Source organism: Balaenoptera borealis (assembly GCF_965194805.1).
Source record: "Balaenoptera borealis genome assembly, chromosome: 13".
Classification (NCBI taxonomy): Eukaryota; Metazoa; Chordata; class Mammalia; order Artiodactyla; family Balaenopteridae; genus Balaenoptera; species Balaenoptera borealis.
In genome coordinates this window covers 68,422,410-68,449,318 of record NC_138870.1, presented here as the reverse complement: position 1 = coordinate 68,449,318, position 26,909 = coordinate 68,422,410, and the positions used below count along the sequence as shown (strand labels likewise).

At 35.0% G+C, this 26,909-nt stretch overlaps 1 protein-coding gene across 2 annotated transcripts in view; it reads left to right on the top strand.

Annotated features, from left to right (window-relative positions):
- The first annotated feature begins 733 nt into the window (after window positions 1–733).
- Window positions 734–26,909, top strand: part of LIN7A (lin-7 homolog A, crumbs cell polarity complex component) — a 217,981-nt gene continuing 191,805 nt past the window's right edge. For both annotated transcript variants that reach the window (XM_082350770.1, XM_082350769.1), the window contains exon 1: window positions 734–851. The gene's annotated coding sequence lies outside the window, so the exon portion shown is untranslated. The remainder of the gene's footprint in view (window positions 852–26,909) is intronic.

The window sequence follows — 26,909 nt, the reverse complement described above, 5'->3', positions numbered from 1 at the left end:
ATACACTGGATAAAACCCACAGGCAAATTTTTTATGCTTTCTTTCAGATTTGGTATGTATTATTCAACAAAGTAGTTAAAACCTATTTTATCAAGTCATATTGTGAAATATTTAATTATTTAATCCTCCTATTTCATCTTATGAAATGACTATTTTCTACCTTTTATTAATAAAAAGTAAAAGTAAATGCTAGCCAGACTGGTTAGTTTTGGCAATAGATAAGTTTCTCTTTATTTAGATACAAGAAAAATTTGATCACAATAGCTAGTAAAATAATAGAGTTCTTTCTGATTTTGTACAATGCTTTAATTTAACTATTCGAATGACCAAGCATCAGAGTTTAATACATGTATGTTCACACATTTAACAAGGAAATATTTCTAGGTAAATAAATGATTTATGATCTGAGCTATGTATTACATTGCATTGTTAAAAAATAAGTAATGAGAAATAACACATTGATTTACAATTTTGTTTTATAGCTTATAAAATTGTATGAATTAATCTTGTCTTAAGAGGGCGCTATCTTAATCTCATTAAGAATTCATTTCTAAGAAATTATTATATACTTGTAATAAAATTTTACTTTTAGTTATTGTGTTTTGATGAACTGCAGATCATATTGAAACAACTGGGTCCAGAAAAAATACATATTAAACGTACAATTATAGGAAATTTTTAATAAATCACATTTAATTTATATCCATAAACTAGTTCTCTTACCTCTGAACAGACAGGCATAAATCAACAAGTATGCTGCATAAGAAAACGTTCACCTGGGGAGTGAGATTCCAGTGTTGACTTCCAATTTCTGGTGGTGGCACTCCTTGAGGTCTTCTCTCTTGGATTTGGTAAGCATCATTTCTTCACTCTTCAGGCAAGGAAGTAAAAATCCATAGTTTCCTCCTTGGGTAAATAATACACAACTTGAATAAATTTTGGTTCTCCCTATTTCCTGGGGTTCTGCCTAAACGGACTTGAGGTTGGGATCGGGAATGGGAACCAGCCGTCAGGGAGCCAATAGCCTCAATTATTTTCAACATCCTTTTAAATGCAGAGAATTGATGCTGCTTTTTTCTCAGCCTTGGGTTTCTAGTTGTTGAACTTAAGACAAGAACATTGCTACTCGGCTCACATACACAGAATGAAGCATAAGTTTTTTAAATTATACAGTGAAATTGTAAAAACCACAGAATACATCCTCAGATCCAGGGGGGCTGCAGACCCCAACCTCAGGTTCTGTAATCAGTGTGCTTTCCAACTTTTAGACAGGTGCCATCTAAATCCAAGATAGCCTGTGAACTGGAGATTACATCAGTCTCCACAGAATGTCTCTACTACTGTTCATAGAACAAATTTCACTGAGATATATTTTAAAAAATCAAAACAGATTTGACCATTTCTAAATAACCTGCCATTTTATTTAGAAATTTCAGGAAAAATCATGATGAAAATTAAGATTATTATAATAAGCATTGTAGGTTAAAATTCAGAACAACTTTTAGTACTTTAGTATCAATCAATTCTTTAAAACTTTATTAAAGAATAAATGTACCAAAACTAGAAGAGAAGAAAAAGCACATATATAGAAATATAATTATCCCAATTAAATTATATTTTTATAGGGAATTCAACAATCTAGATGAAAAGAGTATTTTCAGTATCCAAATATTTTCTAAAAATAATTATCTAACAACATTACTTTTTTTTGCTTGTTTTTGGTCACCATTCTCTAATTTATCACTGACCTAATCAAGTTAACATCTCTAGGGTCTGGGAATAGACTTCAACTATATGAAAACAAATGAGTTTTAGAGACACATCAAAGTCCTCTATAATGTAGATATAATAGAGACAAAGTATCAATATATTCAGCCTGGGAGATATTAGTAAGAATAAAAACACAGAGAATAGTTTGGGAATATATAAAGAAACCCAGAGAGTTCCCAAGGGATGCTCACTAATCTTGCAGTTTTCAACTTATACCACATTATCCTGTCAGGGTACCATTATGCAGAATTGATTCTAGCCTCACACGTGCAAAGAAGCAAATTCTAAAGTTGATGTCTGACTTTTCCTCTATATCTAAACTAATAACTAAAGATAAAAACCATTCAAAGCAAGGCATATATTTGTTAACGTAATAGTATTGCCCAAGAGCACAATATATTATTTCCACGTGTCATTTTCTCATTGATAATAACATCTGATTTATTCAGTGGTGGTCAATCTTTTGGTAAATTCAACATCTGTAACAAATCTGAGAACCTGAGAGTAAATGGAAAAAGTTCTGACCCACTGAAATACCTAGTATTCTAAGATTCATGCATCTTGTGTACTGGCTAGACCCTTGATTCAACATTAGATATAATGAGTGCACATTTTTAATACTTGGGTGTCTTACTTCTCTGTCCACATCAAATTAGGAAGAGAACTGGAAGCTTCATTTGAGAATTTGTGCATCCATTCCACAAATATTTTTTTAAACTTCTCATGTGCTCAGCATTACACTGACAAACTAAACTGTTATTTAATAACTAAATAACAGTAAGAAAGGAAATAGAGAAGCAACCATACTAAAGCCAAGCATAAAACTGATTGTAAAAATGACTCTGAATTGTTAAGCGCTTGATACTTTCTGTTTATGTAAGCAAGCAGGTAAATGTGTTTATTTTAGTAAAAAATTTATTTTATTTTCATGTTAGTAGGATTATAACTTGAAATACATACTATTAAAAAGGTTATTCTTGATACTTAAAGAAACAATTTGTTATCTGAAATTAATTTATTGAAGCAATGTAATTCATAACAGCAGCAGGTGTATGGCAATAATAACAGGCAGTGTCTCACAGTTTCTTTAGAAACTTTTAGAATTTATTCTTATAAAAATAGTCACCTCTAAAGGCTGGTACAGCAATTTAATAAGCTTGAGATTAATTTTGATTACATTATGTCTCAGAAAATAGACATTGTGAAACAAGGCACAGCTAGGTTCCTGGAGAAACCACAGTGGTTATTTTCAATTGGCTAGTTCTATTAGATACAGGAATAGCACTGAGAAGCTTTGAAAATTTAATGGTTTCTGTCCTTCCTAGAGGATTAAATCAGTAGATTGAAATGAAATGTTATGCTGGATTTCAAAATAGAATATTGTGAATTATGTACACAAAATAATATTAGTGGTCATTCAGAAAAACAATCAAGCATTGCACATGTTAAACCAGCCATAGACTGGCATGGGTTCATAAGTTCAGGGGCTTCATAAAATACTGCTGTGGACAAGTAAACATTTAAATCAAAATTGAAAATACATTCCTCAGGTCTATCGTGTCGTGTATTTTTCAGTCTGAGCTACATATGCGTTATCACATTTTGTGATCATATAAAATGCACAGGTTCCCAAAATAAACACAGTCACCTCCAATCAAGTTATTAACAACCCAGTGAAATTGAATTTGGCTAAAAACCAAAATTGGCAATCTCCTCTCTGATCTTCTATAGATGTTCTTTCTTCCCTGTATAATGCATCCATTGTTTTAACCTAACAACATACATCAGTACTAATCGTTAACACAAACAGCTATGCATGACCATCCATATGTTTTGACATGTAAAACTGACAATTGTTTCTGAGCAAATGTTTCATATTTTACTTGCCACCCACTGATTTCTAGGCTTTTCCCAGAAATGGCAGTTTTGAATTAATAATCCTACATTGTTATTATGTTTCTATAACAGCATTCTGTTAACTGCTCTTAGCACTCCATTATATGTAATTAGAGTTATAAGTGCAAATGAAATAAAAATAAAAATTCTACCAGGTGTTTGATTCATCCCTTAGTAAAGCAATTGAATAAAATGAAAATCTGCCATCTGTTCTATGGATTAAAAATCCACCTCTTTGTAACATGGCCTTTTGTAGCCTTTTGACAGCTATGATTTCCAGAGGAAATATATTAAGATAATAATTTATTATACTTCTCAAAATATTTTGGATTCTCTGCAGTTTTATGAATTTATGATTCTTGATCTATATCAGTTTCTCTTTCCATTCCTTACTTTGTATTATAAATCATATAGGTGTTTTAAATCATGAAAATAGCTTTTAGCTTATTTTCTTGAATGCTAAAAAGAAATTAAAGAAAATCTTTTTTTCTGGGCACTATCAATGAAATCTCAAAAGAATGAGTTTTTAGATCTATTACAATTGGGGAAAATAGAGCTTTTTTTAGTAGTGATATTGTATAAAATCACCAGATGGCATCTCCTAGTCCCTGTAGAATTCTGTTCTCTTGGTAAACAAAACATTCAAAAGAACAACAAAAAAAAATTACGCTATACCAAAAAGGAGGCGTTTCCAAGTACTAACTGCTTATTTTTGTATTGTACTTCTCTCACTTGTTAGTCTCTTGCTTCCATTTTTACTGATTTCAAAAAATATTTATTGCCTATGTAAACTGTAAGGTTTACAGACAAGGAAAGGTCTAGAATCAACCACTAAAATTCTATTCTTGAAATCTCTCTCCAAGGACATTAAGTCCAGGGTGAATGTCAATTATCTTTCTAAAGCTCATAGTACAATAATGGTACTTCTGATTCAAAGCTGAGCTTTGCTACAAGAGGCAGAGCCCAAAAGGCAAAATTAAATGTGCAGTGTCTAAACTGAGCTCGCTAATCATCTTTTCCTCTGAGAATCTCAAGCTGTGGTTTACAAACAGCTTTCTTGTGGGGTGTGCTGTGAAATAGCAAATGGAATTTAACTTATCTATTACCTCGGGGCTTTGTTTACTTTCCTAAATGGAGAGCAGCAGGATATAAAGAAAGAATTCTGGAAAAGTATACCATCTAGAACTGTTTCCCAACCACTCTTCTGAAGAAAAATATTGTTATGGTCAAATATATTGTAGAAATAACTGATTAAACAGAAATAAGTGTTTTTGTTTATCTGCTTGTTTGAGATGACTCAGGACTTCTAAAGTGTCTGGTGAATCTCTCAAAAGGAAACATGGATTAAAGTAGTATAAACAGTTATTTCACCCTAGCATATGTATTTTGTTGATTTCTTATCAAGATTTTTATTCAAACGAATATGCTTTGGGGAAAGTTGACCAGGAGGAAGGTAATATTAATCATCAGTTTTAAGGGATCAGTTATAAAAATTTCAACAATATCATTAATGATGTAATTTTTTGTTTGAAGCGTGATGTAATTTTTTGTTTGCTCATCCATTAATCCATTAATGGATGAGCAAATTTGGAATATTTTTTTTTATTCCAACTTCTATTGGAATAAAAGTTTTCCCCGCTATCCGAAAGTTGAGTGTTCCTGTGAAAACTTTGGGAAGCAGAAATGGAGTAAAGTGAAGAAGCAATTACCTGATGGCACATCTTGCTAAGGGCACGCAAAAATAAATTGAGACAAAGCACAGATGCTCACAGACAGTTTACAGCTTTCGTGGCCTGATGCTAAGATGCTGAGTGTAGTTCCTGGGAAAAGAGCCTGGAGGTGCCCTCTCGCTGCTGGGGGGTGAGCACTGCCTCTGCAAACAGCTCCCTGCAAAAACAAATACTGAGTACTATTGTCCCGTTTTTCCTAAAAGGAAAAATCCTCTTAAGATTTCTTTCAGTTAGCAAAAATAGATACTAATGTAGGTCTTTTGTAAAAGTGAAGTGATATAAAGCAAACTTTCGAAAAGAGGGGGATACCTGTACATTGTATTCCATTTTAGGTGTGATGTACGTCATCATGTGTTTTCTCAAAGAGAAACTTGTATACGTTAGAAAATACCTGAGTAATTGACTGAATTTTTCGCTTTTTATATAAGATGTGTTGATGCAAACTGACATGGCACGATTGTTTAAGAGATTTTTAAAAAAATTTCCTGCTGAATCATACAGAATGTTGAAATATGAAGACATCAATGGGACTATCTTAACAAATTTACCTCCCTCATTTTAAGGAAATTCCAGCTCAGGGAGGTAAAATAATATGTTCAAGTTTGAGTATTTTTTTAAAGCAAAAAATTAAGAGAAAACCATAGTAACCAAACAGAATACCTATGGCATAAATGAGACAAGTTTATTTCTCTTACATATCCAGGGAGCCCAAAGGTTTCCATCCCAGGCTCCTGTCTTGCTACTATGCTATAAAGGACTTGCATTCCCAAGGCCACCTCAAGGTCCCTGAGAGCTGCTGGAGTCTCAGCATATAGGTACTCATTTTAACCAGCAAGAAGAGAGGGATTAAAAGGACTCTCTTTAAAAGCATTTTCTGGAAGTTGCACACCCTATTTTCCTTATAGCCGTTAGCTAATATTTAGACATATGATCAGACCTAAAGGCAAGGAAGCTCTGTGCCCAGCTAAAAATTGAGAAGAAAGTGAGAATAGTGATTAGGAGATAATTAGAAGCCTCTGAACTCAGGTAGCTAGTGAAGGAAGAACTTGCAAGTTAATTCAGCTCTTTAGAATTCCTGTCTTTTCTTTCTTTCTCACATTTCCACTTATTATGTGAATATACCCAAGGTTCTGTATTGTTACATTCTTCAAAGTGTACTTCAAATCTCCCCTACCTCACAAAGTTTTTTCTAACAACCACATCTCAAAATAATGAATTAATTCTCTAATTTTGATGTTCAGTCTATACCACAAAATCTAGGCTGTATTGTATTGTGGACACTTTGGTTTCTATGCAGCCTTTTTCCAACTGCATGGCAAGTTTCAAGAAGCCAGGGAGTATAACTTTATTACAGTTTGTGGCTGGCCCTACTTTTTGATTTGCTGGATCCAGTGGCCTTTGAGTCCTCATCCTAATTTACTGGGTGTAACCTAGTCCTACCCCTTGGCTTCTGTGGCATCTCTCACCAACTCTTCTTAGTTTTAGAATACTGTGTACCCACAATCCACAGGAAAAGAGATCTTGAATTCTGGTCCCTCTCAGTGTTCATTTGTAGGATATTTTAGTACTGTCGAGGTTTGCAGACTATTGGCCTACAGATCTAGTTTGTAGACATATTTTGTTTGGCTCATATAAGGTCATTAAAAGAATGATTTAGTTGCCAACATTTAAAAATCGGAGATGTCACATTAAAAAAAGAAAATTAAATTTCTGGCTGCTCTTAAAAAATTGAAAGGTCTGGCATCATCAGGTCAACATTCCCACATGCTTAGTAGCTGTCATCCCTTGTGGAAGAGACTATGCTTTGTGTTCACTAAATTTGATTTCTTTCCCTGTGCACACAACTAAATTACATTTCCCAATAAATTAGGTGTGGCTGTTTGATTGAGTTCAATCAATCAAATGTAGATTTATAAGTTCAAGGAATGGCTGTTGAAAAAATTACCCATATGATGCTCAGTGCTCACTTTCTCACCCTGTATGTCAGACTGATGCATTTTTACTTCCATGGTTCCTAATATCAAAAATAGATACATGAAATTTTATGTTTCTTTGTATGCACTCTCTCAAAATAGGCCCAGTAACTACACAATATAGCCATCTTTAAATTTCATGCGAATTTTTACAGAATCTCAGTTAATGTTAATGTCATCAAAACATGAAATATATTTAAGTGATTTTCCTAAAATAATTCCTACCTGAAAACATCAAGTATTTCCACATTTCTGTCCTTCTCTGTACTTATTCAATCTATATGACCTAACTGGAAATTAAAATGTGAAAGATACAGTTGAAGTCACCTGGCTTCTTCTTCTCCAATCTTATTCACATCATTCTCTTTCCAGAAATAACTATTAGCCTAAATTTGGAATTTATCATTCCCATGCACATTTAAAAATTATTATTATATAAGTAACAACAAGTTATATATTATTGATTATATATTATTATTGAGTTATATATTATTACTTATATATTATATAAGCAAGTATCAATGTTATATATTATGATTTGCCTGCTGTAAAAACATATACATGCACAACACAGAATGCAATTTTCTTTTTCTTATTCAATGTTATGTTTTGTTTTAGAAAAAGAAAATGCATTTTTGTTAAACGTTTTACTTATTTCTTCCCTTTAAGCATTTAAACAGTTAATTGATTTGTGGAACAGCTAATCCATTCACATGGATTCCAAAGTCAGTAAACCTAAAACACTATGGAGTTGAAAATCTCCCTCCCACCTCTGTACTTACAGCCACTCAGTTTCTACCCACCTCAGTCCCCCAAAATAGGTACCCATGGTTACTAGTTTTTTCTGTATCTTTGCAGACAAGTGTTATAAGCATAAATAAATGTTAGCATGCTATGCATTATTTTGTACATTGCTTTTTCACTTAATAACATATTGATTATCTTTTCATATCAGTGCATAAAGAGCACTCTTATACTTTTTTTGTGTAGCATCATGTTTTATTTCATGAATGAACCTCTACTTATTTAACTACTATTCTATTGATGTACATTTTGATTGTCTCTACTTTTTTAGCAATTACAAATAATGCCACAGTATATAACACACATACATAATTTTGCACGTATGAGTTATATCAGTTATTTATTATAACATAATAAATTAGCAGCTTAAATTGATAAATATTTATTATCTCACATTTTCTGTGGGCCCAGAACGCAAGCAGAGTTTATCTAGATTCTTCTGCCTCAGTAAGTCTCACAAGGCTGTAATCGGGATTTGCCAGGTCTGTGTCTTCATCTGAAGGCTTGACTGGGGAAGGATCTGCTTTCAAGCTCACTCACCTGGCTGTTGTCAAGATTCAGTTCCTTGGAGATTTTTAGACTGAGGGCCTCAGTTCCTCATGGACTGTTGGCTGGACCCCTTCCTTATATCCTTGCCAGATGGACCTCTCCATAGGGCAGCAAACAACATGGCAGCTTGCTTCCTCCAGAACAAGGGCTCTATGAGAGAGAGAGTGCAATGTAAATAAAAAGCCACAAAGGATAACAAATAAATTAATAGATGCACATGCACATGTGTGTTTGTATATGTGGAGGAAGAGGCTGCCAGGGGAGAGGGAAGTAGAAGAAAGCAGTGGAGCCACAGATGGGCATGAAAAGAGAGCACTCAAATAGCCAATAGATGTTTGCTGGAAAGTACTGCAAGACAATAACAACCAGAACTGACACTGGGGGGAGTTTTGGCATGCTTCAAATGTAGATAAACACAAGAGCTTGCAGTAAGGAAGCCTGAAGGAGTGGGGACAATCTAGCTCTCAGAAGGCTTGAAATTGACCTGCCAAAGCCAACTTCCAGGGCAGGGCCCAGGGAGTAACTGCTGGGAGCGGAACTCAAACTTAGCATAACATAGATTACAGAGAGGAAGGAAAAGATAATAGTTGTGGAGAGAGTAGAGCCGGGAATGTCAGGAAGCAAGTTACTACTGGAAACAACAGAAGGGGGACCTCTGTGAAATAAAAGAACCAATCAGAATCAAAGCTTCCTTTAAAAATTCAGGAAAACTAATTTCACACAAAAATGAGTAAGAGAAAAATAATGTGTGAATCCCATAAGTAGAAAGAAAAAAAGGAATAGAAGAATATCTACACAATTAAAAGACCCCAGAAAAGAAATACAATAGACAGACAAATATTAAAACCATACCTAATATTTCAAAGTGAGCTAAAAGATATCAAGAAAAATACATAAGAAATAAACTAATAAAAATACAACATAAAATCAGAATTAGAAAAACTCAGCAATGACCTGACAGAACTCAAAAAAAATCAGATTTGACTTTTTAAATGCTCTTATAAATATTTTGTACCTTTAACTTGGAACACATGTGCTAGAGTTTCACTGAGGCATATGCCTAGTTGTGGGATTACTCCATCAAGGTGTGTGAACATCTTCAAATTTGCTAAATATTGCCAAATTGCTATCTGTAGTAAAATGGTTGTGCTAGTTTACATTCACACCAATAACTTAGGAGAATCAACAGTTCTGTATATATTACCCACCTTTTTACTGTCAGCCTGTTTCAATTTTTCCAATCTATTGGGCATGAAATGGTATCAAAATATTATTTAAAATTTTATCTCTGTGCTTACTAATGAGGTTTAGCATTTTTTTAAAATGTCAATCAATTTTTAATTAATTTATTAATTTTTATATTAATTTTTGGCTGTGTTGGATCTTCGTTTCTGTGCGAGGGCTTTCTCTAGTTGTGGCAAGCGGGGGCCACTCTTCATCGCAGTGTGCGGGCCTCTCACTATCGTGGCCTCTTTTGTTGCGGAGCACAGGCTCCAGACGTGCAGGCTCAGTAGTTGTGGCTCACGGGCCTAGTTGCTCCGCGGCATGTGGGATCTTCCCAGACCAGGGCTCGAACCCGTGTCCCCTGCATTGGCAGGCAGATTCTCAACCACTGCGCCACCAGGGAAGCCCCGAGGTTTAGCATTTTTAATGTAATTTTTATTAAACTTTCTCTGAATTACCTGCTCACATGCTTTTATCTATCTTCTGGGTTGGTTTTGTTTTTCTTATTGGTTCATAATAATTCTTCTATTTATTTTAAAAAACAGTTCTCTGTTACATGGATTTTAAGTATTTTTTTAAGTTTAAGATACATCTTTTTAAGATATGTCTTTTTAGTTTACAATGTCTCTTTTCAAAACAAACCTTGTAATGTTAATATAGTGTATATTTCAGTAAGTTTTCATACATAGTTAGTGGTATAACGTTTTTGTGCTTTTTTTCTCTCCTACACCAGTAACAAAAATAAATGTCCTAGACATTCTTGAACACTTTATAAAGTTTTGCTTTTACATTAGAGTCTTTAACCCACGTGGAATGGATTTTAGGTGTAATGTGAGGTATGGTTCTAATAATTTATTTTTGTTGTATCAATAACCACCTTAAAACCAATTTTCACTAATACAAACAGTGCTGCAGTTGGCATGCCTGTGCTCATGAGCGCGTGCTTCTTTATGGTAGCACCTAGAAGTGGAGGGACTGGGATGAGGAGCATGCACATTTTCTTATTCAGTAGCTGTTGAGAGATTATTCTCCTAATGGAATTTTTGAATTGACACTCACTCATTGGGTGACACTCACTCATTGGGTGACACTCACTCATTGGGTGAAGTGTGAATTCTACTTCCCTATGAGTGTCATCAGACATTAATTTGAGCCAATCTGATGCATGTTAATTGTTGTATCAGCAGTCATTTTACAAAGATTTTTTCTTTCCATTTGTGTTCTTTTTTTTTTTTAATATATTATTTATTTATTTTTGGCTGCATTGGGTCTTTGTTGCGGTGCATGGGCTTCTCACTGAGGTGGCTTCTCTTGTTGCAGGGCACAGGCTCTAGGCACGCGGGCTTCAGTAGTTGTGGCACACAGGCTTAGTTGCTCCGCGGCATGTGGGATCTTCCCGGACCAGGGCTCGAATCCGTGTCCCCTGCATTGGCAGGCGGATTCTTAACCACTGAGCCACCAGGGAAACCCCCATTTGTGTTCTTGAAATATATAATCACTTGTTCAAAGTGGACTATTTTCTGAATTTGCATAGTTTGTGAATCCCAGAGTATTTCTTTCAGAGTGATAAGCAGATATCCCCAAAGAAGGTATTAAATAACGATTCCTTCCCTGCATTGTTACCTTGTATGTGAGACACTATCTTAAAGATGATCAAGGAAAAGGAATTTATAATTATTTATTTGAATTTTCTCATCCCCATGCTTTAAATATTCATACTACTACTACTAACTTATATCTGCATGAGCACTTGACAATTTTAAAGAGTTCTAGCATGCATTTGGACAAGAATTTAAAACTCAGAGTTTCTCATAACTAAACACTAATAAAAGTGATAAAATGTTCTTTTTTGTGCTAATGAGTCAGTCCCAGTTTTTTAGCTACCTATTATTTTGTTTCATCAAAAATGTTTGCATATTTATATCAGCTTTCTGTTTACCCTTAGATTATTCATGCCTGAGTGGTGTGTCAGCTGCAGAAATAGGTTTAATGAGTTTCATGGGGATACCTCATTCCAAGAACAAAAACTGGAAAAGAAATAAAACACAAATGCCTGCATACTAATATGGACCCTTGTTAGAACCAATCTCAGAGTACAAGATGATAGATAGTCCTTACACAATATACATCTCCTTTAGAGAGGCCTTTACGTCGAATTTGGCTTTCTTCGTGTAATCTCCTACAGACACCACACTAATTCTAAATATATAAACAACAAATACCCAAAGGTAGAGGTTACCGTTACTCTACCCTGAATATTGTATTTCTCTGCACCTGCTCAGGTTTTATTTTATAGACTATTGCTTTGTTCTGCTGCTTTTTTTCCTTCTTTCTTTTTTAAGAACAATTGTTGTTTATGATAGAAACCGTTGCCATAAAAATAAACATTTAACTTATTAGCATTCTACACAGACATCCTATTTCTTTGAAAGAGAGTCTTAATTTACTTTGGTGAAGATAATGCATTATAAAGCACCTTTTTTACATATTTAATATATGCTATGGAGTGCTAGTCTATTGGGACAGCAAGCAAAGTTAATTTAAAAGAGTGAAATTTAAAGTTGATCTATGAAGCGCATAAAAAATGGAGAACTAAGGCAATTACTCATGCTTTTCAGATTAAAAATTCCAATATATATATATATAAATAAAAAGAGAAAGATTTTGGATCTGTATAATTTAGATGCATTATTTTATGTATAGCTCCTCTGTGTGTGTGTGTGTGCGTGCATGCACGCACGTATGTGCATACACAGCAAAATACATGGAATTATAATCTTGATATTCTAATGCTCATGAAAAATTTGATCTTAAATTTTACAGTAAACGTTAAACAAAAGATTTGCAAGGAACCCTCCATTTCTTAAGCCAGCTGAAGTTTTTGAAGCAATATTAACCAGTGGTATTTAGAAGGAATCCATTAACTTGTCTGAAACACAGGGGGAAATATTGTTTGATTTAGTTTTGATCACTTTGAACTATATTCAGCACTTTAAGATGGATATCTCTAAATTTTCCAATTTCCTTGGATTTCAAAGAGAATAAATTTCACCCATTAAAGCGGAAAAGTCTTGATTCCTCCACACATAAAAAAATACTCTGATGTGATGCTTAGGTGACAGTGAAGAAGGAGATAGGCAAGAGGGACAAATAGGAATAAATATTAATGACTAATCTATGCAAAGCACTTTACACATATATTTATATTATTATTGTGGTTGGTGCTATCTCTTGTAATCCACTCACTTATTTCATTAAAAATAAAAAAGAATTCTTCTTCTTTTTTGGCAAATGACCTGAGAAAAGTTAGCAATTGCTCAGTTTGCATGGTTGGTATCAGAGTTGGGATCAGAATCGAGGTTTGAACTTCATAGTCTGTATGACTACAAAGTCAATATCCTATCCTATCTAACACACTGTGCAACAAGGAGAAGTACACAGTAAATTTTGACTAAGGGTGATCAGATGTGCAAATGTGTCCAGTAAGAGCATAAGTGTGCTCTTAATGCCCTTCTGTGTTGCCGAGAAGGAATGAATATGTGCCAGCACCATTTACCTAAGGAACACAATTGTTTGGAGAAAGTTCAGATATTAGATACTACTACTAACAGCCTCTATAGTGATACAGAATTTATAAAAATATTTTATACGATTTAGATACCATTTATTGAGGGCTCACCAGTCATAGTCCTGTTATCACGTGTCATTTGTTCAATAAGCCAGTGAGTGAAGTATTGTTAACTAATCTTAACTTAAATTAACTAATCTTTGTAGAAGATACTGAGGTTCAAAGACTGATCGGTATCATAGAGCCCTTCAGGGATTTATCAGAACTTAATCTAAGGTCTCCAAACTTCTCATCCTCTAAACTTATACTCTTTCCACTGCTCCAAACTAACCACTCAGTACATCAAATAGAGAAGGCACTCAAGAGCCCAACAATAATTCCAAGTTAGAGAAATGGAATAATTATTTTGATTGTTCATACTTTCAAAATTCCTTTTTTATACAGAGTAGTCCGACTCTTTGGATTCCAAAACATCCAAATCATTATCTCAGTCCTTTATATAACATTGCCCCAAGAAATTAAGTAAACAAAACAAACAAAAAAAGCCCAAACAAAAACCAACCTCACCATCAAAGTTTTTTCAGTTAGATGAAGAAATAATAAAGAACACTTCTTTAAACTTTCTTGAATGTGATAATAAATGCTACAGTGTTTTCAAACATCATTTAGGAGGGCCATCTATTGTAACAGTTAAACACAAGAGCTGTAGAGTTCTGACTTCCAGAATCCAAATTCTAGTTCTAGAACTTATTTTCTTAGGCGATGACATAGCAAATCTAATTTTCTGCATGTATGTAACGGGGACAATAATACGTCTGTGAATCATTTAGGATGCTTGATTATAAGTTTTAAAAAACTACCTTCCCAAAATTTAAATAACCAAAATGCATTAGCTCATGTAAATTGAGATTTCAAAAGTTTCAAGAATGCTTTGATCACAGCTCTGGCTGCATTTTTCTAAGGTTGTGTGCCAATGTTGGCTTACTTTGGGCTAGCCAAATGTCTGCAGCAGTTGTGAGCCTCCCATCTCACCCTGTTCCCTCCAGAGTTAAGAGGGCCCTGCTCTTCCCACAAATGTCAAATATAAGGCCTTCAAACTTCATCTGGATTTAATCATCTAGAGGCTTATGCCTACCCTTTAAAATCATTTCTATAGCAGGAAAAATGACAAAGAGTGCTCTTACTGGTGTAGGCCAATGTATAGATTTGGGGCTGGGTTCAGTCTTAAACAGACCACATAGCAAGTTCACAGCAGGGAAAGAGAGAGAGAGATGGCAGCTGAGAATGTCAAAATCAATGTCCCCTGCAGCCTGCCTTATAGGGTGGTTGTAGGGTGAAAGAAATCATCTATGTAATGCACCCAGCAGAGCTTCTGATACACAGTAAAGGATACATAAATGTAGATATTATCCTTCTAATGTTTTTACTTTATTTTTATTTTATTTGATAACTTTATTAGCAGGCAATAGAAAATATTGAAGGAAAGATTATATACAGTATCTTAAAAATAATTTTTGTTCTAGAATATAATTCTATATTACTAAGTTAGACTGTTGCTACTTTATGTGCTGAATTTGGGCTTAAAAGAGAACCAAATCATATATCTTGATTTAAACAATTCTTTGCTCTCATCCTCCTTCATTTTTTTTCCATGAAAAATATTTATAAATTAAATTAATCTTTCAGCGACAGTTAATTTGGCAATAAAAACTACAGTAGAGTAATTTCATTAACTAGCCTGTTGGTTCTCAAGCTGCATGTATTCGCGATACACTTTCAAATGCGCCAATTTTGGCTGACTACTTAAAGGGATTAAAAGAACATGGGTGATTTTTTTAAAGCGCACTTTAGAAAATTGAAGGAAAGAAAACCCCTCATTTCACAGTTATTCAGCTATCCTCTTCAGACCTGAGCCACAGTGTTGTTTTATTTTCTACTCTGACCACACTCTTGTGAACTTGCAATGCAAAGTTTTCACGTGTTCTGATAAAAATGTCATTTCTCTTTTCTTCACCTTCCCTTTCCTTTTACCTCTTTTTTTTTTTTTTAATTTCTGCTTCTCTTTTTTTAGAAATTCACGTTCTTTTATTTATTTATTTATTTATTTATGACTGTGTTGAGTCTTCGTTTCCGCGCGAGGGCTTTCTCTAGTTGCGGCAAGTGGGGACCACTCTTCATCGCGGTGCGCGGGCCTCTCACTATCACGGCCTCTCTTGTTGCGTAGCACAGGCTCCAGACGCGCAGGCTCAGCAATTGTGGCTCACGGGCCCAGCCGCTCCGCGGCATGTGTGATCTTCCCAGACCAGGGCTCGAACCCGTGTCCCCTGCATTGGCAGGCAGACTCTCAACCACTGCGCCACCAGGGGAGCCCTCTTTTTTTTTTTTTTATCGTAAGAGCTCACCAAACCCAGTTTTCCGTAATGATAATAATAGCTAAAATTTATTGAGTGCCCATTATCTCCCAGAGACTGTTTTAAGTTTTTTTATATGCATTAATTCCTTTAATCCTCAAAATGGTGACATTTCTTGTGAAGGGTTGTTATGGTCCTTTATGCAGTAGCACACATTATTATTGCAAACCCTTGAGTACGTCTATCTTTTATTGTAATATATGCTTTAAGGAGTTATTTTTGTAGTTTGAATAAATTACTATAAGCAAGAATGCTTATATAGTCATCCCTTAATCCCTTAACACACACACACTCACACACACACACACACACACACACATATCCGTGCTATGTGATAAGTCTCGAGCTCTTGAACTAGCATGGGTCTCCAGGCACAGGACCCCCACAGTTCTTGAGTTTACAGCTTTGGATTCATGCACACTCAAAGACTGCCTACCTGTCTCTGAATCATAGATTCAAGTTCCTGTAAGACAGAATCTGACTGGCCTATATAGGGTGAAGTGTCCATAAATGATTCACTTAGCTATATCTGGGAAGAAGAATTTTATAGGTTGAAAGAAGAAGGAGAAGGAGAAGAAAGGGGAGGAGAAGGAGGAGTAGGAGGAGGAGAAAATATATCATAGACTCATTACTTTCTGCTATTAGTAATAATGTCCCTGATAAAAGGAAGCAATTTTATATCAGTGCTTAGTGGGATTGGAGGAAATTGGGACATACAGAAATCAGCAGAGGCTGGACAAAGGAAAAGGAAAGATACCTTACAAGGAGAGTTCCTTAGCTTTATGTCTAAGGGTCTGAGCAAGTGCTTTAGTAATGAGCATGAGAAATGTATGAATTATTTATAGTTATTTAATTGTGTTAACTGCACAGCACACTTGGTTTTCTCTGCAGTGTGAGTTGAATCATTCTCATTCAATTTCTCATAATTTGAATCAAAGAAACCTTCCTAGTATTATTATAAAGTTATATTGGAATAGAGACTTCCATCAGAAATTATAGTTAAGATTCTTATACTTAGGGCAGACCACATAATTAGCAAAATTTGTAGAATACTGCAGTAATGATACATTCCTGTCTGCAAGTATTCTGCCATCATACCTACTCTTATTTAAAATGTTATTTCTACAAGAAAAGAAGTGAAGGAAGAATATAAAGACAAAACAAAACAAAACAAAAACAGAAGTGCAATAATCAGTTCCCTGGACATGATGCCTCTAGAAGTCTATTCACATCACTTCATAGAGAGTAATTTATGCTATAACTGAGTTCTGTTCAGAAGCTTTCTATGAGCCCCTCTCTTCTTATCTTGTTTGACCTTTCTCCCCACTGTACTGAAGAACACCATAGTTTTCTTTGTTAACATGAAGAACCACAGGTTTTCTTCCAAGAAGCTTACTAGTCAAAATCCATAACGTCTGTCCCCTGAGAATATTAACATGTAGAGGAAGAGAAAGAATAAGACCCTGAATTATCAATTTAAACTTAATCTCAAATCAAGAATCTGGGGGGCTTCCCTGGTGGCGCAGTGGTTGAGAATCTGCCTGCCAATGCAGGGGACACGGGTTCGAGCCCTGGTCTGGGAAGATCCCACATGCCGCGGAGCAACTAGGCCCGTGAGCCACAATTACTGGGCCTGCGTGTCTGGAGCCTGTGCTCCGCAACAAGAGAGGCCGCGATAGTGAGAGGCCCGCGCACCGCGATGAAGAGTGGCCCCCGCTTGCCGCGACTGGAGAGAGTCCTCGCACAGAAACGAAGACCCAACACAGCCATAAATAAATAAATAATTTAAAAAAAAAGAAAAATCATGAAGGTCCAAACCCTTTCTTTAAAAAAAAAAAAAAAAAAAGAATCTGAATTTTACCTCATATACAAGTTCTTTTAAGTAAGAAAACATTTGGTATTATTAGTCTTTTAATTTTAACAATTCCAGTTTTTGTGCAGTGATACCTCATTACAGTTTTAATGTGCATTTCCCTAATGACTAATGACACTGAACATGTTTTCATGGTTTTTGGCCATCTGAATCTCCTCTCTTTGTTTGCCTTTACCTTTTCCCCATTTATAAAATCAAGATCTATGTTTTTCTTATTGATTGATTTTCTTAATCTTGTTGATTGATTTCTATTGAACAAGATGTATATTATTCTGAAGACAAGTTCTCTGATGGATGTATGTGAGACAGTTATCTTGTTCCAGCCAGTGGCTTATCTTTCCACTCTCATAATAGTGTCCTTTGTGGAATAGGTATTCTTAATTTCATAAGAACCAATTTATCATTTTTTTCTTTCGACATTCACTTTTTGTGAACTGTTTCAGGGACTTTTGCATACCTCAAACACTTGAAGACCTTCTCCTATATTTTATTTTGGAAGTTTTATTATATTACCTTTTATATTTGTATCTATGGTACATCTCAAATTAAATTTTTAGAGATCAAGGTTTATCCATATTATTTATGAATATTCAACTGGCCCAGCACCATTTATTGAAAAGACTGTTTTTGTACAACAAACTTTAGTGATGTTCTTATCACAAAACTGATAAACACACGTGTGAATCTATCTCTGAACTCTCTGTGTGTTTCCTTAATCTATATATCTATCTTTGCACCAATATCACATATTCACAATTACTGTAGATTTATGTCTTGATGTCTAGACATAAGACAGCTTTATTCTTCTTCAAGATTTCTTTGGCTCATAAAATTCTTTACATTTCCTTATAAAATTTTAGAATTAGCTTGTTAATTTTAATTTTTAAAAGCTTCTGGGGTTATTGGAATTTTGTTGAATTTGTAGATTAATTTGGGTGAGATTTAAAATTTTTAGTGTTTTGGGTTTCTATTGCTGCATAACAAATTATCACAAATTTAGGGAATTAAACTGACACTCATTAATTATCTCATTTTCCATAGTCCAATGTCTAGGCATCATTTATCTAGGTTCTCTACCCAGGGCTAGGGCTCACAAGGCTGCAGTCAAACTGTTGGCAGGGTCTGGGGTCTGATCTGAAACTCAGGGTCCTCTTTTAAATATTCATTTCTTTTTCTTTTCTTTTTTTTTCTGCACAGAACACATTATTTGACTAATTGTTGTGACAATTATGGTAGCATCACAGTTTGGCTAAGTCCTGCTCTAGATGTAAAATAAATTGGAGGGTAGGGGATGGGATGGGTAGCAAGAGAGGAGAAATGAAGAGACAGCTAAATAATCCAAGAAGAGAGGCGGGCAAAAGAGGAAAGGAATTTACAGCAAGGAGAAATATATAAGCCCTAGAGAAAGCAACCCATCAAGAGTGCCCTAAATTCAACACTTCAAGCAGGTAAAAGCTGGTTGAGATTTTTCAAATATGCATTTGGTAAGTCAGGCCTGGAGGGTGGAGTAGTTAAATAACCAGCATAATACAGAGAAGCCAGATACCTTCTAAGATAGGAGGGGCCAGAAAGCCACTCCGTCGAGTGGTGGAGAAGTTGGGTGGAGGGATAACCAGGTTCCTGCTGGCCCTCCCTCACCCCCTGGTCTTGTTCTTGGATGAGTTTAGGAGTGAGCAGGTGGGAAATGTATTACAATGTGGTTTTGACCAAAAGTTTCATCAACATTGGCTTTTGCCTTTGGGCTAGTCCTGGCCCAAGGTGAGGTACCCCTAGTCCAGCTGGCTCTTCAACCTCACAGTTTGTGCATGTGAGAAACTGGCCCCAGGTCTATGTCAATATTCTGGATCAACTCAAAGATAAATTTCACCTGGGTCTCATAGGCTTGGACTGAGATATTTTTGTTGATTCCTTGGATGCTCCTGAAGCCCTAAGGCTGGAGGTGGACCGGGTTGAGCCAATAGATGCTGGTGGTGAGGCTCATATAGTGTCAGCTGTCTGTGTTACAGTAGTAACTACAGTAGTAGTTGGGGGCCAAAACTGACTTCCAGGTATATGAACTACATAATCTGGTGGAGCAGTTGGTAGCCCAAGGCTTGGTCATAAACGAGGCTGATGGGCAGGGGTCAAAGGCACTCAACACATGGAACCGGACACACTCATCAGCCACAGTGTTCTTAATGAGCTCTAGGGTCTCCTGGACTGTCTGTGTAGGGTGAATCTGGGATGGGAGTTCATTGTGGCCTGAATCACTGGGGGGAATAACATTTACTTGACCCTTGCATTAAACATGGTAAATTCTGTGAAGGACCTTACCAGCTCATTGGTTATGTGATTTCTCTCCATTAACCTAAGGCCCGAGTCTCCCTCTACTTTAGATCTGCCTCAGGGGCCCTCAGAGGTCAGGAATCAGACCTTGACCATATAGAAATCTGGCAGCATAGAAATCTGGCAGCTTGCTTCTTCAAGACCAGGAGGAAAGAGTCTCTGACTTCTTCCTTCTTTGCTGTCTAAACCCTTTTTAAATGGCTCATGTGATTAGCCAGGCCCACTCAGGATAATTGTCCTTTTTCTTAATAATTAGGGAACTTAATTATATCTGTAAAATCCCACCACCTTTGACATATTTTATAGGTTAGCAGCAAGTTAAAAGGCCTGCCCACAGTCAGGAGGGGGAGATTACGCAATGGTGTGAACCATTAGGGCTCTTTTTAAAATTCTGCATGGTACAAAGTAGTGAGTCTTCCAATCCAGGAACATGGCATTCTTTCTGTTCTATTTATTTTTGTTATTTTAAACTTGTCTCAACCATATTTTGTAGTTTTAGCAATCTATTGGAAGATTTATTTCTAGGAGTTAGATTTTTTGTGCTGTTATAAATGATATTTTATTGTTATTTTCTAATTCTTGTCTACAACATATAGAAATAAAATTTACTTTTGTATATTAGCTTTGAATCCTGATAAATTTACACAGTAATTTCTACTAGTTTATCTGTAAATATTACTAGATTTTATATATATACACAATCATGTCATCTGTTTCCCTTTTTCCTCCCAACCTTTATACTTTTTTAATGCTTTTTGACCTGGACAGAACCTACAGTACAGAGTTTAATAGAAGTGGTAATAATGGCATTCTTGCCTTATTCCCAACCTAAGGAAAAAATATTAAATATTTCATCATTAAATGTAATGGTAACTATGAGTTTTTTATAAATATCCTTTATGCAATTGAGGAAGCTTACTTCCATTGCAATTTGTGGAAATTTTTTTTATCATTATTGAGTGTTGAATATTGTCAAATGACTTTTCTGTATTTATTGATATAGTTAAATTATTTGTATTCTTTATTCTCTTAATGTGATTAATTATATTGATAACTTCTCTAATATTAAACCAAACCTGCTTTCCTGAAACAAATCACAGTTCATCATGATAACACATCATATATTTTTATATTACTTTATTTGACTTGCTAATGTTTATTTAAGGGTTTTGCTTACATGTCACGAGAGATACTGGCCTGTAATTTTTCTTCCTTACATTGTCCTTGTCATGTTTTAGTATCAGATTTATTCTAACCTCATAAAATACATAGGAAAGTAGTCCCTCTCTTTATATGCCAAGGAAGGTTTTGTTTTGTTTTACTTTGATTAATATTATGTATTTTTTATATGTTTAGAAGAACTCACAAGTAATGGCTGGCATTTTATTTTTTGTGAAGATTTTAAGTTATAGGTTCAATTTCTTCCATAGATATAGAACTGTTCAGAGACTATTTTTTATTATGTCACTTTTGGTAAATTATCTTTCTTAAGGAATTATTCCTGTCATTTATCCTGTCTTCCTTCTGTGTCAGTCTCAGTCCAGGCTTCTAGAATCTCCACCCCAACTCAACTGCCAATGGAGAGTAAGTTAATTATTGACATAAATTCTTTTGAAGCTGTTAGGTAAGCTTACTAACTATTATTGATTGATATATTTGAAAATATTCCATATCTTTCTCATAACTAATCAACCATAATCAACAATCAAGAAAATTTTGTTCGTATTCTGTCTTTTAAATACTTTTATTCTAAAAGATTTCTGTTTCTATAGATTTTGCTAGTGAAATCTCAGTAGCTGAAGTGAGAGAGCTTTTGAAAGGACTGCAGGCTCTTTTTTGCATGTTACTCCATCCACTGCAGTTTGTCACCAATTGGTCATCTAAACATCCCCTCAATAAGTCACCAATGTGACATAATGTGGACATGCCTTACAATAAAAATGAATTTTTTCATGTCTTCATAATGTCAAAATATCCTAATATAATGTGAAAAATCCAAGTGACCATCTGAATATTGTTAGCTTGCACTAAAATACATGATTTTTTTTTGCTATTTCATCCTTTTTTTTTAAGAATTCTGGAGACACTTCAGTACATGGGTACTACGGTATTAGCAAATATACCTGAAGTTGGAGAAATATGGAATTTGTTACAATATAGTTGATGCTTATATAAAATACTATTTTAATATTTTAAAACATTGGGAATTCATGAATCTATGAAATGACAGTACTAGACTAAACATTTGGGAATTTTGACTTTCACTTCTTTATTATATCTTAGCTTTTACCTATTACCAACACTTACAATTGTACCAAAATTTTACTTGTTTGAAACTAACCTTAGCATACTATATCATCTTCTTGTCTAATTAACTAAAGAGATTTATTTTTTACCAAGTATAAAGAAATAAGGTCTTCAATTTATACCGTTCTATAAAGTCAAAGAAAAATCAGGCAAATAAAAATTGCCTGATTTTGTTCATTGGTTGGTTGGTGTTTTCACTCTCTTGCTTTGTTTTGGGTACTCTTGGAAGGGTGTAGCAAGTTACTGAGGGATTAGTGAGGGATCAAATGGAGGGCATGCACGCTCAGACAAGGACAGTATTCTACAGGTAGAGCTGAATATTCTGAGGTGTGCGATAAGCATCATCAGTGTTTCACACACCAGATATACTGTATTTGCTCTGAAGCCCAACAGACGGCTTTCCCTTTTTTGCGTTTTGATGCTTTCCCCCCTCTCTCTGCCTGTGTAAGTTCTTGTTGATTCTCAGCTGACATGCCAAATACTCTTTCCTCTTACTGCCAAACGTCCCTTTGATGGTCTCTCTCTAGACCTTAGTCCCTCATTATCCAAAACTTTAAACTAATGCCTAAATGGTTTACACCATTTATTTTCTTATGCCAGTGTGAACCTGAGTTTGTGCCTAAAACCCAAGGAAATAAATCTGTAACCGTTTAATACAGAGGTGCAAATGTACGACCAGCTTTCTCTGTAAGTATCTACTTGGTGGTCTGATGGAAGAGAACTTTGCTTAAATATACTATAATATTGAGATTCCATCACTTAGGTATTCACCACTTTGGGTCCTCAGTGTTAAAATCCATGTATTTTTCACTGGGTAGGCTCCTACCTTACACTGCCCTAGAGTGAGGAATCAGTTGAAAACTAGTCTTAGCATTAGTGGGCAAAAAGAACTCCTGTGTTCCAAGGAGTTAGAAAAGATATCAGTATAATGGAAGGAGGAGCCCAGCATGAAGATTAAATGTTTGGGATGCAAGAAGATGTCTTCCTATAGATTCTTCACACATTTACCTGTGGTTGATTTTGTCAAAATATGTTTATTTTGCAAGTGGGATCAAGTGAAAAACAGATACTTTGATAAAAGTTACAGAATATATTTTTAATTCTTTCATATGGGTTATTTAAATGCAGAGAAGAGTTATTTCTCCTTTTCTGCTATATTTGGAAGGGTTTTCAGTTAAACAAATATCTCTTCTTTGTGTATAAAAGATTTTTTTTCTAAACACAGGAGATGTGTACAGACTGCTTAAACTATGGGAAAGAAAAAGATAAGACACATAGCTTATCTTCTGGCAAACTCTTTGCATTTTCCATTAAGCCCTTTTTACAGCAGTTTCAGAACCTTTGTGAATCTAGTATTAGTATCATGAAACTTTAGAGCTGATAAAGACAATCTAATTTACACTCCTCATTTCCCAGGTGATGAACAAAGATCTCCTAAATCCCATTTCAGAGGTGATTCCACAACATCAAAATGCCGTTGTCTCCTTACATATTTATTTTCATTTATAATTGTTTCAGGAATGGAACTGATATCTGTAAGAGAATAATTTTCAGATTAGTTAGCATATTGGAGTAATTTTTGAGTAAGTGCTTTAGACAAAGCACATTGTTTTAGTATATATTTTGTTCAAAGACTGAGTAGCTATTTTGCTTATTTTCATGTCATGTGAAGATGCTGAAATGACATTATCAGTGTTAAAGGCATATAAATTAATATGAAATCTAGTCAAAATTCTCCCTTGGCTAAGTGGACTTATCATAAATAACACACATATCATATCATTTGAAATTTCCATTTTAAAAAAGCATAAATCCAAGCCTTCAAGTGAGAAATATTAACAAATAGTCTATCTTTAATTAGAGTTCAAATAACTTGCACTGTAAAGCATGAAACTTAACTAAAAATCCTTATTTTCAATTTACTCAGTGTTTTTAATCTTACGCAGTGCTTTAAGTATTGAGTGTCCTGCAGCGCTGGTATCCTTCTATTCATTAAATGCATGACTTTGAACAAAGAACTGACTCCTTGAAATGTATGTTGTTGCATTTCACTAAGTGAATTTCTAAGTAGATCAAGAAAATGAACTTAAATTCTTCTGACTTAACGCAGAATAATTTAGTGCTACACAATAGAGAACTAAAAAACCAGCTTAGTCACTTGGAATTTTAGAAGTTATATTAAGTAAGAATTACTGGGAGGAAATATTATCATAAAGTACATAGACATAGATATTTAAAATTATTAGATTTATAGGGAATTCCCTGGCGGTCCAGTGGTTAGGACCTCACACTTCCACTGCAGGGGGCCCAGGTTTGATCTCTGGCCGGGAAACGGAAATCCTGGAAGCTGCATGGTGCAGCCAAAAAATAAAAATAAAATAAAATTATTAGATTTATAAAATTACTAGATCTATAAAATTTAACTAATTATAAGAATGTTTACTTCATTAGTTAGAGAGACCCTATCTTGAGCAATTTTCCCTCCGCCTTTCAACTTCAGAAAGTGGAATACTATAGGAAAAATAAAGTAAATGAAATAAAATAACTTTTTAAAAAATACCTGACCACTGTTCTTTCAGGTTAGCTGTATTTTGGTCATTACTTCCTATGCTCCTCTAAGATTGTGGGACTGCATTTTTAAGAATCACTATTTTGAATCGCTTGACTCTTATCTACTTTTTCTTCAAATCTATTCCAGTTGCCTCTTTTTCTAAAGCTTTGTCAACCTGAAAAATGAATCCTTGAAAGTTTTCCCCTCTTCTGAATAACATAATATTCTGATACATGGAATGTATTTTTTATTATCTGCTATTATTTTGAATCATATAAAATTGCCATTTGAATAGTCAAACCATTAAAATGTTGGCAGTTTCATATAATTCAAATTAATATATGCCAAGCAGTTCATGCATGCTTTCAAATGTGTGATTCATTTCATTCCTTCACATACTCATTGTACACTACATATTATTTTATTATATGTAATTACATATCAATTTCCCATCTAGCTTATAAACTCCAAGGAAAAGAACAGTCACATTTTTTGTTCTTAATTAAGAGCACAAAAATTTCCGTTGAATGAACAAGTGAAAGTAGCAGTAGAATAGAAGCAAATACTGTTATTGCATTAACAAATCCACTTTTAACATTTCTTAGCTTGCATTTTTTATATAAGAAGCTAGAGCTTCTTATATAACTTTTTCTTGGTTTAAAAAAAAAGAGAAGCAATATAAAATTTCTTCGATATGTGATATGTATCTTTTAATCCAGAAGCATAGATATTCATTCATTCATTCATGCATTCATTCAACAATATGTTGTCTGCACCTACTATGTTTTGGACATCGTACTATAGGCATGAGAGACAAAAATAATTTCAAATATTTATTGAGTTCTTGTATGCCAGGCACCATTCTAATGTTTTACATATTTTAAGCTCACATGGAACCTATGAAATACTATTTACAGTTATCAAATGGTGAAAATGAGACACAGGGAAGTACCTTGTTCAAGGGTATACAGCTCATAAATCATAGAGATGGGCATCAAACCGTGCAGTCCAGTTCCAAAGTCTGTCCCCTTAACCACTGTCTAGTACTGCTTCTCACGACAAAATCTGAACACAACACCCACTACACTCTGAGTTAAAAAATCATTTGTATTATTTTCCTCACTGTATCCTGAGCACCTAGACCAATGCCTGGTACATCTTATGTACAGGGTAGCTGTTGTTGAATAAATGAATAAATGTTCAAGAAGAATTCCTTTAGAGAACTGATATGCTGAGATAAAATCTGTTATAGACATATGAAAAGAAGTATTGTAGAAGGTCTTAGGATGCAGGACCTAACCTTGTCTGATAGAATTAGGACAGATTTTATGAGTAACACGTGAGCAGTATTGAAAAGATATTAGCCATAAGACTATCCTTGGTGTAGAAAACAGCATTTGCAAAAGTTTTGAGTCTTGAATTGAGTTAGGTTCTACTGCTGGGTGTTAGTAGAAGAGAGCAGAGAATGGAAAACTGGAAAGTTGCTCTGGGATGGAACTGAAGGGTGATGTATCTCAATCTTGGGAGATTGCATTTATCCTAAGGGCAATGGGAAGGCAACCGGCTTGTTTTCTTTCTTCGTGTCTCTCTTTCTGTTTGAAAACCTTTTAAAAGTGATTCAATCCAGGGACTTCTCTGGTGGCGCAGTGGTTAATAATCCACCTGCCAATGCAGGGGACAGGGGTTCGAGCCCTGATCCGGGAAGATCCCACATGCTGCGGAGCAACTAAGCCCGTGCGCCACAACGAGTGAGCCTGCACTCTAGAGCCTGTGAGCCACAACTACTGAGCCCGCGTGCCACAACTACTGAAGCCCGCGTGCCTAGAGCCCGTGCTCTGCAACAAGAGAAGCCACCGCAATGAGAACCCTGCGCACCTCAACAAAGAGTAGCCCCCGGTCTCCGCAAACGCAGCAACGAAGACCCAAAG